The sequence below is a fragment of the Maylandia zebra genome, linkage group LG3 (genome assembly GCF_041146795.1).
Source record: "Maylandia zebra isolate NMK-2024a linkage group LG3, Mzebra_GT3a, whole genome shotgun sequence".
NCBI lineage: Eukaryota > Metazoa > Chordata > Actinopteri > Cichliformes > Cichlidae > Maylandia > Maylandia zebra.
The window spans coordinates 58,723,387-58,738,629 of record NC_135169.1 but is presented as its reverse complement, the minus strand read 5'-3'; the positions used below and the strand labels follow the sequence as shown (position 1 = coordinate 58,738,629).

Below are 15,243 nucleotides of genomic sequence, written 5' to 3'. Positions count from 1 at the left end.
CTTCAGCTTGTGGTCGTGAACAGATGGCCAGACATTCTCCTTCAGGATCCCAGAAACTGGATTCTGTTCATCTTGACGTTGCATCTCCAGACTGAGAGATCTCAATTACTTTGTTTCTTATTTGCTTCTGAATTTCCTTGGATTGCGCCATGATGTGTAGTTTTTGAGGATCTTTTGGTCTACTCTACTTTGTCAGACAGGTCCTGTTTAAGTGATTGATTCAGCACAGGTTTGGCAGTAATCGGGCCTGGCTATGACTATGGAAAAATTGTATATTTTCTATTGATAAATGCAAATATTTTATGTCTGTTATGTGCATTGCCGTGTGGAGAATATAAGGAAAACAATTGTGTGGTTTACCTTGTTTCTTCCTCTTAGATTTCTTGATTTTTTTTTTAAATTGCAATAACTTTATGTTAATTTCAGTGCACTTTCACATTTCTTTAAATTCAAACTACAGTCCTGTGAATAACTAGAAACACTTCTAGCAGCACAAATGTGAGCTAATTGTTTTCTGCTTGACTTTATCAGTCTCTCATATTGTTGTGGAGGAATGTTGGCCCACTCTTCATTACAACGTTGCTTCAGTTCTTTGAGCTTTGTGGGCATTTATTTAAGCACAGCTCTCTGAATGTCCCAGGTTGAGGTCTGGACTTTGCTTTTCAGCTATTCTGCTGTAGATTTGCTGCTGTGTTTGGGATCATTGTTCGACTGCAAGACCTAAACTTTGCCTATTAAACAGTTAACTCTGTATTTTACACTTTATGTGAATATTGTTGCAGATTTCAATTATTAATGTTTTTATAACTTTGTTCTTTCTTATATTTAATATTATACAATATTTATACTTCATGTCTCTGTCTTCTTTTGAACACTCCAGCACAGCATCACTATAACTTTGTCCTCACTGACAATAAAGCTGTTTTATATATTTCATTGCAAATGTTTCAAGCAATTTGTAGCTGTATCTTAAGATATTTTGTTAATAATATAGTATTTTATATTGTTTTTTTCCCCATATTTGAGAAATATTTAACATGTAAAAGTCTGTTTATGTACAATTTGGTGATATTAGCCCTGATTATTGGAGGAACTTGTACATGAAGCAGATTTCTGAGACTTCAGATTTGAAGGTTGTTGTCATATAATCTAAATGATGGCAGATTAACGTTCCCTACCTCTGTCCTACAACCACAGGACTCCTTTGCATTCGACTGATAGAAATTTCAAGCTCAGTGTTAATGAAGATTTCAAAGGCCTTAGTGCAGGGGTAGGGAACGTCTAAAACCTGCAGGGACACCGGCCCTCGAGGCCTGGAGTTCCCTACCGCTGCCTTAGTGTGAAAGGAATGAAGCTGTAGCGCCTCCCAGTGGTTGAAAAGAGGTACACAAGAGGTTTTTGCAACCTGCTGTTTAATGAAGGTAATCAGCTGGGACAAAGGTACATTATGAGAATAATATCTCTGACAAACCTCTACCTCAATTAAAAGATGCATTTTGATTTACATGAATGCATTTCATCTTCTCTGCAAAGGCTACACAACCTTCTTTGCCATTTGAGTGTGTCCAGTCCAGCTGAAACCAGCTCATTACTGATGGCATGAAAACGATCTGTGAGGTAACATTTTTACTGTCATTCATTCCTGTTGAAAACTTGTCACGTGTTTGCTTAGGTTCTTCTCAATAATCCTCCCGTATCCTGTGTAAAAACTACCCGAGCTTAAAGTATACAGACTGCCGGGAGGGGCGAGACGGGAATTTTCATTGCATATATATATATATTAAAATACAGATAGCAGCAGCCACGAAAACATAGGCAAGAGAGAGCATAGCAGTGTCGTAGATGTAGCCAAATAAGACAGATAAATTAAGATGGAAAATCCCCAAAACAAAACCCAATCTTTAGTGTGGGAGCATTTCCATGTCATTCCCAAAGGTGTAATTATTTTCAGCGACTGCAAACTGAACACAAACTTTTCATAACTGAGTTTGTTTCTTCAGTTGTATTTTGGTAATGCTGTTGTACAGCAGGGAAGCAAACACAAGTGCTAACGCTAACAACATCCAATCAGGATTTATTGGTTAGATCAAAGCTAACATCTGCATTACATGTGAGCACTACACATGTTATTTAACATATATAACGTATAAGATTTTTACATCTTTCTCTTTCCCTCGAGAAGAACTGCTAAAACTGTAGAAATAACATTACAGAAAAGCAGGACATGCTCAAGCAAAACATTATAGAAAGTCTGTCACGGTTCTGGGTCAGTTTGACCCAGTATTTTGAGTTGTCATGTTTTTGCAGGTTTAGTTTAGTTCCATGTGTCATTTTCTGTCTCTCTCTCTATGTCGAGTCTGCGTCTTAGTGTGATGGTTTCTTGTTCCTGTTTTATTGTGAAGGTCTGCGTCTCATGTGAGTGTGTTCAGTTTGACCTCTGTCTCGTCTTGGTGATTATTCCCAGCTGTGTCCACCACCTGTGTGTAATTCCCCTGTGTTTCTCTGTGTATTTAAGTCGTGTCCTCTGTCATTGTAGTTGCTGGTCCGTCTGTGTGTCCACCATGTCTCACCCGTGTGTTTGTGCTCTGTAGTTTAGTTGTTTCAATTCAATTCAATTCAATTCAATTCAATTCAATTCAATTCAATTCAATTCAATTCAATTCAATTTTATTTATATAGCGCCAAATCACAACAAAAGTCGCCTCAAGGCGCTTCATAGATACAGAGAAAAACCCAACAATCATATGACCCCCTATGAGCAAGCACTTTGGCGACAGTGGGAAGGAAAAACTCCCTTTTAACAGGAAGAAACCTCCGGCAGAACCAGGCTCAGGGAGGGGCGGCCATCTGCTGCGACCGGTTGGGGTGAGAGAAGGAAGACAGGATAAAGACATGCTGTGGAAGAGAGACAGAGGTTAATAACAGATATGATTCAATGCAGAGAGGTCTATTAATACATAGTGAGTGAGAAAGGTGACTGGAAAGGAAAAACTCAATGCATCATGGGAATCCCCCGGCAGCCTACATCTATTGCAGCATAACAAAGGGAGGATTCAGGGTCACCTGGTCCAGCCCTAACTATATGCTTTAGAAAAAAGGAAAGTTTTAAGCCTAATCTTAAAAGTAGAGATAGTGTCTGTCTCCCGAATCCAAACTGGAAGCTGGTTCCACAGAAGAGGGGCCTGAAAACTGAAGGCTCTCCCTCCCATTCTACTTTTAAATACTCTAGGAACAACAAGTAGGCCTGCAGAGCGAGAGCGGAGCGCTCTAATAGGGTGATATGGTACTACAAGGTCATTAAGATAAGATGGGGCCTGATTATTTAAGACCTTGTATGTGAGGAGCAGGATTTTGAATTCAATTCTGGATTTAACAGGAAGCCAATGAAGGGAAGCCAAAACAGGAGAAATATGCTCTCTCTTTCTAGTCCCTGTCAGGACTCTTGCTGCAGCATTTTGGATCAGCTGAAGGCTTTTCAGTGAGTTTTTTGGACATCCTGATAATAATGAATTACAGTAGTCCAGCCTGGAAGTAATAAATGCATGAACTAGTTTTTCAGCGTCACTCTGAGACAGGATATTTCTAATTTTAGAGATGTTGCGCAAATGGAAGAAAGCAGTCTTACATATTTGTTTAATATGTGCGTTGAAGGACATGTCCTGGTCAAAAATGACTCCAAGGTTCCTCACCGCGTTACTGGAGGCCAAGGTAATGCCATCCAGAGTAAGAATCTGATTAGATACCATATTTCTAAGATTTTCAGGGCCGAGTACAATAACCTCAGTTTTATCTGAATTAAGAAGCAGAAAGTTAGCGGCCATCCAGGTCTTTATGTCTTTAAGACATTCCTGCAGTTTAACTAATTGGTGTGTGTTATCTGGCTTCATGGACAGATAGAGCTGGGTGTCATCTGCATAGCAGTGAAAATGTATGCTATGTCTTCTAATGATACTGCCTAAGGGAAGCATGTATAATGTAAACAGAATTGGTCCTAGCACTGAACCCTGTGGAACTCCATAATTAACCTCAGTGTGTGAAGAGGACTCTCCATTTACATGCACGAATTGGAGTCTATTAGATAGATATGATACAAACCACTGCAGCGCAGTACTTGTAATACCTACAGCATGTTCTAATCGCTCTAATAGGATATTATGATCAACAGTATCGAACGCTGCACTGAGGTCTAGCAGGACAAGCACAGAGATGAGTCCACTGTCAGAGGCCATAAGAAGATCATTTGTAACCTTCACTAAAGCTGTTTCTGTGCTGTGCTGAGCTCTGAAACCTGACTGAAACTCTTCAAATAAACCATTCCTCTGCAGATGATCTGTTAGCTGTTTGACAACTACTCTTTCAAGGATTTTTGATATGAAAGGAAGGTTGGAGATTGGCCTATAATTAGCTAAGACTGCTGGGTCTAGAGATGGCTTTTTGAGTAAAGGTTTAACTACAGCCAGCTTGAAGGCCTGTGGTACATAGCCGATTATTAGAGATAGGTTGATCATATTTAAGATCGAAGAATTAATTAATGGCAGGACTTCTTTGAGCAGTTTTGTAGGAATGGGGTCTAAAAGACACGTTGATGGTTTGGAGGAAGTAATTATTGAAGTTAACTCAGAAAGATCAATTGGAGAAAAAGAGTCTAACTTAATGTCAATGGTACTAAGAGTAGCTGTAGATAATATTACATCTGTGGGATGATTATTGGTAATTTTTTCTCTAATGATAAAAATTTTATTTGTGAAGAAGTTCATGAAGTTTCCAGTCTAGTTTACTTCGTGCTCCATTTGCTGTTGTCCATATTTATTTTTGTGTTCAATAAACCACCTTCACTTCTCCACTACTGCCTGCGATTGGATCCTCATTTATTATTTTCACACGGCTCTCCTCACCCGCCGTGACAGTACGGACCAGCCAGATATGGATCCAGCGGCAGTCACCCCACCTAGGGAGCTTCAGGAGGCCGTTATCGACTCTGCTTCTAAATTGATTTACCAGCTGTTAGAGCATGAGGGAGAAGCGTCTCTTTACACTGTGGAAGCCAGCCTACAACACCTTATTTCCAGTTACCCCTGGTTATTGGACTCACTGTGTCCGCTCGTACAGAATTTTGTTCTTCACGAGCTTCACCTACACCCCCCCGCCGCTACCGCTCGCCTGCTCATGCAGTGATATCATCAGTGACAAGTCAGGTGATAGAGGCTAATGCAAAATGGTGTTTCAGTGAGGCAGAATTTATTATGACAATACATTTTTTTAAATACTCAGTATGAATTAAACAGGTTAAAGGTCAATGCTCTGTTGTAATATAAAGACAAAATGATTGACAGCAGCCCAGCAATATCAGTAAAACGCAAATTAGCCACATGGTGCAATGTAAGGAGCTCTGTGATTGGTTAGGAAAGGACAGACTGGCCACCTCGATTTTTCTTCACTGCACATTGATCCATAGCTTTGCTCTGTAAAGGCTAACAAAGTGCTTTTGCTTTACAAAGACATTCAGCGTCGGTATTCACTCTTTTAAAATGCCACTGAACACTGGAGTGAAATGGAGCCCTGATCCTCAGAGTTTTATTGTTGCTAACATTTCTTATAGATAGCACAGATAGTGCCCCACTGCAGTAATCACTCATGTCTAGATATTCCTGTTAAAAAGGAGTTTTTCCTCCCCACTGTAACATGGCAAACATAGCAAACGCATAATCCAGCTGAAGCTTCAGACAGCCGTCAGACAGTGAAACACTGCCATCTGCTGGACGCGAGTAACACAGACGCTGAAGGAAAAGCACTCAGAAGGAAAAGCACGCACACTTGGAAGACTTGACCATTTGCACAAAATGAACGTCTGACACTGGACAGATGAGAGAATGTGGATGGTCACACCCTCGTGCATTAAAGAGGGCTTTCAGTTCATTGAAAACACAAAACCAAACACACAAAAGACACAATGAGACAGCTGATCAGTTTGCTTCACTAAATCATCGACACAAGCCGTGTTGTAGAGGGTACTGCAGCCGTGGCAGGTTATCATCTTAATGTGGCCCTGACACTCCATCGTACGCCACAAAGCTGTGAATAAATGAAAAGCAAAGAGGCATCATCACTAACATAATAACTGTAGAAGTTATCCCGCTGCATTACATTTATCAGGATATCGTAATAAATGCTCATCATATGTTGCTTTGACCCATCATTGTTGTCATTAATATCGCTACGTGACACTGGACACTTCCTGTCATTCATATGTCCTGACTTTGTGATCAGTGTAGCAGCTTGAAAATAACTGCTTGTTTAACAGCAGGTGTACAGGCAGGTGCTCTGATCAAATAACATGTTTGGCTAAAGAAACAGAAAATAAAAACATGTAAATAGGAACACCCACATCTCTACTTCTTCTTCTATTTTCCATTTCACACTTACAAAAAAGTTCTCCTGCGTAGGTGTTGAGACACATATATGTCAATTTAATACTTCAGACAGGCCCCAGAGCAGGTCTGAACAATTAGTCCACTTAAAATCAAAACTGCAATTTGAAACCATGCAATTAGCAATTTTGCAAAGAAAACTTGGCTAGGCTAAGCTAAGCTAACTGTTAGACAAAGTAGAGGAGTTGGAAGAGTAAAGGATTCTGGTTAACTCCAGTTCAACTTAACATTAAATTAAACTGACAAATATCATGTTTATATTCATATCTTAGTCTTCTGATGAGCTCTATCTTATAAATCTATTAGACTCAGACGAGGTCGGCACAGGGACAGGCCTCGGGGGTCCAGGCCCACCCGGTGAAGTCCTTCTTCCCCAACATCTTCTGATGTACTTCATTTATACATTTTGGTAATGAAGTACTTAAACTACCACCTCACTGATTAGTTATTGCAGTGTGAGCTCAGTTCAATTAATCAGGTCACAGTAGTTTAGCACTTCTACAGCAATCATGCAACCAGCATGACTGAGGAGGACACTGGGTGGACGGGCTTTGCAGGTCAGACTTTGAAACTATCTTTTATTGTCATTACGCCAAAAGCAGTGAAATTATATGCGGTCCCATTCAGTGCAAATAAAGAATCTGTGTTTACTGACAGGACAAAGCACTGAACATGATTTCATCTGTTAACCTGGACAAATTCCAAAACAATTCCTTATTATTTCTTTTTCTTAAGTAAAACCAGTAAAAGCTTCTACTTCAAAAATATGGACTTAACACTGAGATCCTGATATTTTAGACCAGTTGAATTTAGATGATCTTTTTTAGTTCGTTCAGTTTGCTGGTTCTAACGACGACGGTCTTCATCAGTTTTAATGTCACTGTGACTCATATCTCTGCATGGCTGTTTTGTTCTGAGTGCACTGTGACAATGAAGTTAAGATCCGGTGATCAGCACAGCAGCCTGGGAGTGACTGCTTGGTTAACGACAAGGTTTACAAGACCTGATCAAATGTCACACTGGAAATATTTTGCAAGTGAAACAGCAAATGAAAAAATGTAAATATGTTAACTGGACCACCTACATTGTTTCGAGAGCAGGGGTGAACTAAAGAGTGCGACCCATCACTTCAGTTTCAGCATATAATTTCTATTTAACACTCAAAAAAATCTGTTGTACAAGTATTAAAAATATATTCACAAATGAAATTGACATGCCTGAGATGAAAACATTACTCATACAAGTTGTCAGGTAAAGTCTATAGCACTGTTACATCTAAATATGGACACTGAGCTGGGACGATGTCACAGATCTGAGCCTCTGCACCTTCACTATACGTTTGTGTATGTCAGGCCTGTCCTGTATCTCTCCACCACCTGATCCAACACACCACCAAATCCTGATCAGCTGATCATCTCTGCTCCTCTAATCACCTGAATATCCAAGTATCCGAAAGTGTCCATCGATCTGACAATACAATTGTAAAACCGATCACTGACCTGTGCCCTAATGTGTTCTGTGCACTTGTGAACACACTTCCTTATGGAGTACGTTTATTAAGGACACTCTTTCATTAGCACACAGGTTCAATAACACAACAAATAACCTCCAATAAACCTTTTAATAAACTGTCATTGGAGGCTGATGTGTTCTCTCTTGGCTTGTTTTCTTGTTGTGTGCCACACAGAAAATAAATGCATGGTGTCTTAACTCACTGATACGGGGATATCAATGAGCACAGAGTCCAGCCAACGATGGCACAAAGTCAAACCTCCTTCAAGGAAACTGGAGAGTCCAACACTGGCATTGAGGCTACCCCAACAATATCAATATGGTGTAACTTCCTGCTCTAACTCAGGCTCCTTCCCCACAAGAAAGATGATATTTTATGTACTCGAAGTCAGACCTGGAATCTGCGGGTCAGACTTCCTGGGCCCCCGACCCCTGACCTCTGAGATTTTCATGTCTTGTATTTTATAATATTTATCTTTTGTTCTCCTGCCAAAATTGTAAACACTGTCATCATGCCATATTGCACAGTTGTTCGATCAGCTTCATTAAATATACTTTTATATATACTTTTATCCTTTGTTTTGTTATACATCCATGTAAATCCTCATATGAAATTATTACAACCAACTGGTAGTAAAACAAAAATAAAAAGATTGTTCAACATTTTAACTGCAAATGGTCAATACACTCACTTTATTTGCCAAAAATTATACTTAAAAAGGGGAAAAAAGAAGTGTTAATAGTTTATTTGAAAGGTCAAAATATACCAACACATCTTTTTATTTTAAATCTATTTGTTTGTGCATTAATTTTTTTTCTAAAGCCAGATGTGGAAAAACAGGCTGCATCTACATGCAGGTTCTTGTGGTCAGTGGTCATCATATTTGCATTATCTTTCTGAGTCACAAGCAGGGAAGTGTTAAAGTTTCCTAGAAGTGGTGGGCCAGTGATGTAGGTGTGGATGCAAAGGATTATTTGAGGTGGTGCTGATCAGAAGTATAAAAATCAAAGTGTCCAGATCCAAACACACTTTGTTCCTCTGTGACAGAAGTGAACTAGAACTCACAGCAGCATCTGAACTGCAGAAGAGATCTCTGCTCATCTCCGTCTGCATTCCTCTTTTGGTAAGAACTTATTATGTATCATTTAAAATGATTTTCCTTTTAAAGCTGGGCAGCAGGCTCACGTTGAACATCTCCATAAACTGTCATAATTCTGCTGCTACACTAAACACTGCATTCGGTGAGCACACTAAACTTACGTAAGCTGTATATTTGCACGGTGAGAGACCTGTTTTTGCTGATTTGTGTTCAAATACAACAAGATCTTATTTAAACTGACTGTCAGATGTTGCCTATCCAGTTATGTAATGAACCCACTATATACATGAACCACAGACCCTTCACCACATCTTCATCACCTGCTGTTCCAGACAACCAACTTATACCTGAACCACTGCAGGTTAATCATCATCATTAGTAAAGGAAAAAAAGGTGAGTGTCTTATTATTTTTATTTTGCAGTGTGTCACTGTTACTACAGAGCACACTGAAACATGTGACAGGAAAGAATAACTGAGTGCAGAAAGGCTTTTATATTAAATCGGATTTAAACTTTGTTCTTAATGAACCGGATCTATTATGACCTGGACTTTTATCTATAAAATGGGCTTGTGAAACCCAGAGAAAAACTCTCTCAATATATCTGTAGATATAAATATATATTTATCCAAATCACATCAAGTAAAAAAGGCAAAATGACAAAATTAAAAAAAAGAATAACAAAAAGTATAAATTAAAACACAAAATTTTAAGGCAAAAACAAATATCTTGATGTCTTAATACGATGAATATAAAATATAAAGTAATACAACAAGGTTAAATATCTAAACATTTAAACTACTTCAGCTTTTCAAAGCTTCTTTTTCCAGTTGAAAATGACATCATCACGCCTGAATCTGCTTCCAGGAGCCGTCCAGATCAGGCTTGTTCAGGATATTTAGAAATCGTCCTAACAGTTGAAAAATAAAAAATAAACAGAGAACAAAGTAATATATATGATTAGAAATAAATAAAAAAGAAAACTATAAATAAAACGACTTCTTTCATTTAAAGAAAAAGGTCTATCAGTCCTCTTGTCGTGTGTGTTTGCAGCTCACAAAGACGACTTACTGAGCTTCAGGATCCAAAAGGATGTATCTGCCAAATTCTTAATGTGGAAAAACGTCCATGTGTTTTCTTCTCCAGGAGACGATGAAGACACTGTTTGTCTGCACGATGCTCGTGCTGCTCTTTGCTTCCGGATTTTCCAAAGTGAACAATTTTCAACCAAGCGAGCACCGACCTGAAGAAACACCTTATGAAAAGTTTAGAAGACAGCATGTAGATGCTAAGATGACTGAAAAGCTGTGTAACACAGAAATATCAAATAGGAATATCTACAAACTTGACAACAGTTGTAAGGAAACCAACACATTCATCCTCAGCATTCCAGCAAAGGTCAAATCCATTTGTAGAGGTGATGGGAGCTACGATGAAAATAGCGGCATGACGTATAGTACCGCAACGTTTCGCATAATTAAATGTAAGCTAAAGCATCAGGGAGCCAGGAAACCCAGCTGCCAGTATGAAGGCAGGCTTCTCACTAACAGGATCATTGTCGTGAAATGTGAAGGGAAGTTACCTGTGCACTTCGATCGGGACCTTCTACCCTCTGAGCGCAACGATGGCGAGCAACTATGAGGAAAGAGTGGTGTGGAGGGGGGGCGTGGTCTGCGATGCTGCTGCAGGTCAGATGGATGTACCTGCGCTGCATTTGCTATCACACCTCGCCAACTTAAAAGGCTTTGCGCTGTCTGAGTTGTTGGTGTTGTGGATGTGTTGGCTGGCAGTCCACAGACAGACTGATTTACACAACTGTGGAAAAAATTAAATTAATAAATAAAATAAATTGGAAAACATAGATGTGTCATTATTTCATATAGATTTCAAATAACATACCATTTGATGTCAACATGTTTTAGTTGCATTTGCAGTGCTCGTGCTGTTATATTCTTATGATTCTGTTCATTTTATGAGTGTATCCTTCAGCCTTGCTTCACATATTTACTGCTGCTTGATCAGCTTTAGTCCTGCTAGCATCAGCACAGGTAGAAACAGATCACACATCAGAGAATCGGCCGTGCATCTAAATGCAAATGGAAACTAAAAATGAAAACATAGATAACTGAGCTGAACTTCATAGATCTGAAAGTTGACCAATGCATACATAGTGCTAAAAATCAGGTATCGGGAAAACACATTATTTTATATTATGCTGAAGTCAATTGTTATCCTTTTTTAAAACTATATCATATAATAAAGTCTGTTTTGAAGTTTACTATGGTAAAAAAAATATTTTAAGGCTCTTCAGATATACTGTAACTTCATAGGTATGAACCATCAAAGCATTTTCATCATAAATATAAAACTTCATTAGGTAGATCTGTTCAAATACTCATTAATGCAAATATCTGATCAGCCAATCACATGGCAGCAACTCAATGCAGGTGTAAAAGGTGAGGTCTAAAAAGAACCTTTAAGAAAATATGAATCATCTTAATCAGTCTTTAATTATGAAGCAATGGCCTAACTCCCTCTGACAAACAGACCTGTGGCAAAATTTATAAACCACTTTTGACTTTTTCCAAGGTGAACATTGTCTGGCAGCAGGTGCCCTTCCCCTCCCAGATCACGGTTCATATCTGATTTTCAGCTCTAAAGTTTATTTTTCTCTTCATAACAACTGTGCAAAGGATGATTTCTGAGGATGATGACTCATTGAAAATGCTTGGATGCTGACAATTATGCAGAGTCAGGCATGGAAAGGCTGCTCTTTGTGACAGGTGGGTGCTGTCATACATGGGTGTAGCTGCCAGCTGTCCTCGAGGCTTCACCTCTGCTAAACGTGTGTCTCTGAACTTGACCTGGTCTCATAAACTCTCCTGTGATTTTTATTTTGCATCCTTGGTTATTCAAATGAATGATTAATATATTAATATGAATCTATACAGATTTGTCCACACTGGATATGACAGTAAGAGTTAGTAAAGCTCTGTTAACGTGTCCCTCTACAGCCTGTTGTTTCTTAGTTTCACCAGTGAAACTGAATTAAAAACAAAACATAGATGACATATTGTCGCCTAGGCAACCACCAAGCTCCCAGTGCCTACAGACATTCACTAAAACATGCTGGTCATTGGATCGTTTGAATAAATACCTTTAACTAAATATCAATGTTTTCGACATGTCTTAGTTTACATTATTACACAGTTATTATGAGAGAGCATGTCTAATATTTTTCCACTAAACAGTCGTCTTCTCCTTTGGTTTGTTTGTAACAACCATTTATAAAAACTTGTGTTTTGCTTTTGTTTTATTTTTAACTGCAATTCTGGTCGAGTAGCTTTTATAGTGTTAATTCAACATATACTACAAAATAAAATGACTTTTTTTAAAGTACATTTGTGGACATTTTATTTTCAAATTATCCAATCACAGAATCAAATGCACAAAGCCTGTGATGTCATCAAAGGCACAAAGCTTGTGATGTCATCAAAGGCACAAAGCTTGTGATGTCATCACATTCTGTCATTGGAAGGAGAAATTCAGTCAACTGTAGCAACTCTTTGGTGGCAGAACTACAAAACAACCTGTTTGTTAAAACCAAGATAAGGAAGACACAGAGACGCTGAAGCAGACGCAGAAGCAGACGCTGAAGCAGACGCAGAAGCAGACGCTGAAGCAGACGCATATAAAATGGCAGAAGCACAGATGGAAGTGGTCGTGAGTCCAAATATAACAGTTTTGCAAAGATCGGGAAATGACCTCAAAAAAGCCCAAACACCAAATCCTGAAACACGTCCTCTGGCACAAGTTCAAACAGAAGTGGTCGTGAAAGGCAAGAAAAAAAGGGGGCAAAAACAGAAAAGAGTGGCTGAAGAACCCAGACGACCGATTACTCGGGCGTATGCTCGGGCTCTTCTAGAAGCCCAAAACAACGTGGCTGATGGAAGCAACCTGAGAAATGAAGAAGTGTCAGGAAACCCTGAAGGAACCTCTGAAAGGGAAAACCCTGAATCCCTCCCTATGTCAGAACCAAAGGACGACGTGAATATGGAGACAGAGGCAAACATGAATAACGCCAGTGGACAAAACCCTGGGCCAAATGGAGGGACGTGGCAACATCAGCCAAATCCCAGATTTATACCCCATCATGGCAGAGTCCAGTATGATTCATGTTGTGAGATTGCTGCTCTCAGGCATCAACTACAAGCTTCCCAAAACCACCAGAATGAGCTTTACTGGAAACTGGTAGCTGCTAATAAGAGGGCTTCTTATTACCAGTCTAAGGTGACCAAACTTCATGCACAGATGATCGCCGACAAAAAACAGCATGAAGAAACAATTAAAGAGCTCATAGAGCAACTGGAGGAGGCTAATGATAATAATAAGCCTGATAAGAGCAAAACAGAGGTTCAAGCAAAGGACAACCAAGCAGTTGTCATGCTGGATGACATGATCCGTGTCCTGCACGAAGACGTCAGCGACCCTACCACAGAGCAGTGTGTGGATTCTTCTACACAAACCACAGAGGCTTCACACACGGACTGTGTAGGTCTGAAGGAGGCTCAATTTGAAGTCCAATACAAGACTCAACAAGAGCAAATAGGAACACTCCAACAACAGCTCCTAGAAGCTCAACACCAACTCAAGGAACAGGAAGACAAACATAGGCAGGACCAGGAGACACTGAACATGGAAATCAGTGAGCTTAAATCCCAGCTCTGCTCCAACAAGGAGCTTCATGACATGAAAGTAGAGACTCTTTATCAAGAGTTGAAAGAAGTCAAAGCGTCCTACATTAAAATCACACAGGAGAAAAATGAACAAAATTCCAACACAGCAAATGGAAAATCTGAGCTTCTGGTGGAAAAAGACACCAAAGAACAGGACAAGGAAGAAGAAGAAGACTCCCTGACATCAACTGAGATGTCTCTGCATGACTCTCTACAACAAACAGAAGACAGAGAGAAAACGATAACTACCAATCCAGCTGAACTCGAAACTGAAGCTAAGACTGTGCCAGAGAACAAACCCAAGAAGAAGAAGAGGAACTGGCTGCGTCGGCTTTTCAGCTGTACCAGTCCACAGACAGACTGATTTACACAACTGTGGAAAAAATAAATAAATACAAAAAAAATAAATAAATTGGAAAATATAGATGTGTCATTATTTCATATAGATTTCAAATAACATACCATTTGATGTCAACATGGTTTAGTTGCATTTGCAGTGCTCGTGCTGTTATATTCTTATGATTCTGTTCATTTTATGAGTGTATCCTTCAGCCTTGCTTCACATATTTACTGCTGCTTGATCAGCTTTAGTCCTGCTAGCATCAGCACAGGTAGAAACAGATCACACATCAGAGAATCGGCCGTGCATCTAAATGCAAATGGAAACTAAAAATGAAAACATAGATAACTGAGCTGAACTTCATAGATCTGAAAGTTGACCAATGCATACATAGTGCTAAAAATCAGGTATCGGGAAAACACATTATTTTATATTATGCTGATGTCAGGGCTCTGAGTGCGGGCAGGTGGAAATGTGGATCCAAATGCAGGACTCCGAGACGAAATGTAACTAAAACCACAGCTTTTATTGCTGGCATGAAACAAAAACAGAAACCAAACCATGAAACCAAGCAGGAACACACAGGCAGGGTCTGAGGGTACGACGCGACACCAAGCGTGGGAAAACACAGGGCTTAAATACACAGGGTAGCAATGAGGGAATGGGCCACAGAAGGGAGACACAGCTGGGGGAGCTGAACTTCATAGATCTGAAAGTTGACCAATGCATACATAGTGACAACACATTATTTTATATTATGCTGAAGTCAGTTTTTATCCAATTTTATAACTATATCATATAATAAAGTCTGTTTTGAAGTTTACTATGGTAACAATGCATCTTTTTAGGCTTTTCAGAAACACTGTAACTTCATAGGTATGAACCAACAAACCATTTTTCATCATGACAATAAAAAATAAATCTAAAGGAGATAAACATCACAACTGTTCAACCAAGCATTAAGTCCATTTTGAAACAAAGAACGATGTACACTCAGCCAATCACATGGCAGCAACTCAATGCAGTGTAAAAGGTGAGATGTAAAATAAAACAATTAAAAATATTAATTAATCTTAATCAATCTTAAAATATGAAGCAATCTTCTAACTCCCCTTTACATACAAAGCT

At 39.2% G+C, this 15,243-nt stretch overlaps 1 long non-coding RNA gene across 1 annotated transcript; it reads right to left on the bottom strand.

Moving 5' to 3' along the window:
- Window positions 1-8,654: 8,654 nt before the first annotated feature.
- LOC143416601 (uncharacterized) lies at window positions 8,655-12,751 on the bottom strand. The gene is made up of 4 exons (XR_013096987.1): window positions 10,939-12,751; window positions 10,622-10,854; window positions 10,111-10,466; window positions 8,655-9,949 (listed from the first exon to the last, which is right to left on the bottom strand). It is a non-coding gene; the product is annotated as an uncharacterized LOC143416601 (long non-coding RNA).
- Between the last annotated feature and the right edge of the window lie 2,492 nt (window positions 12,752-15,243).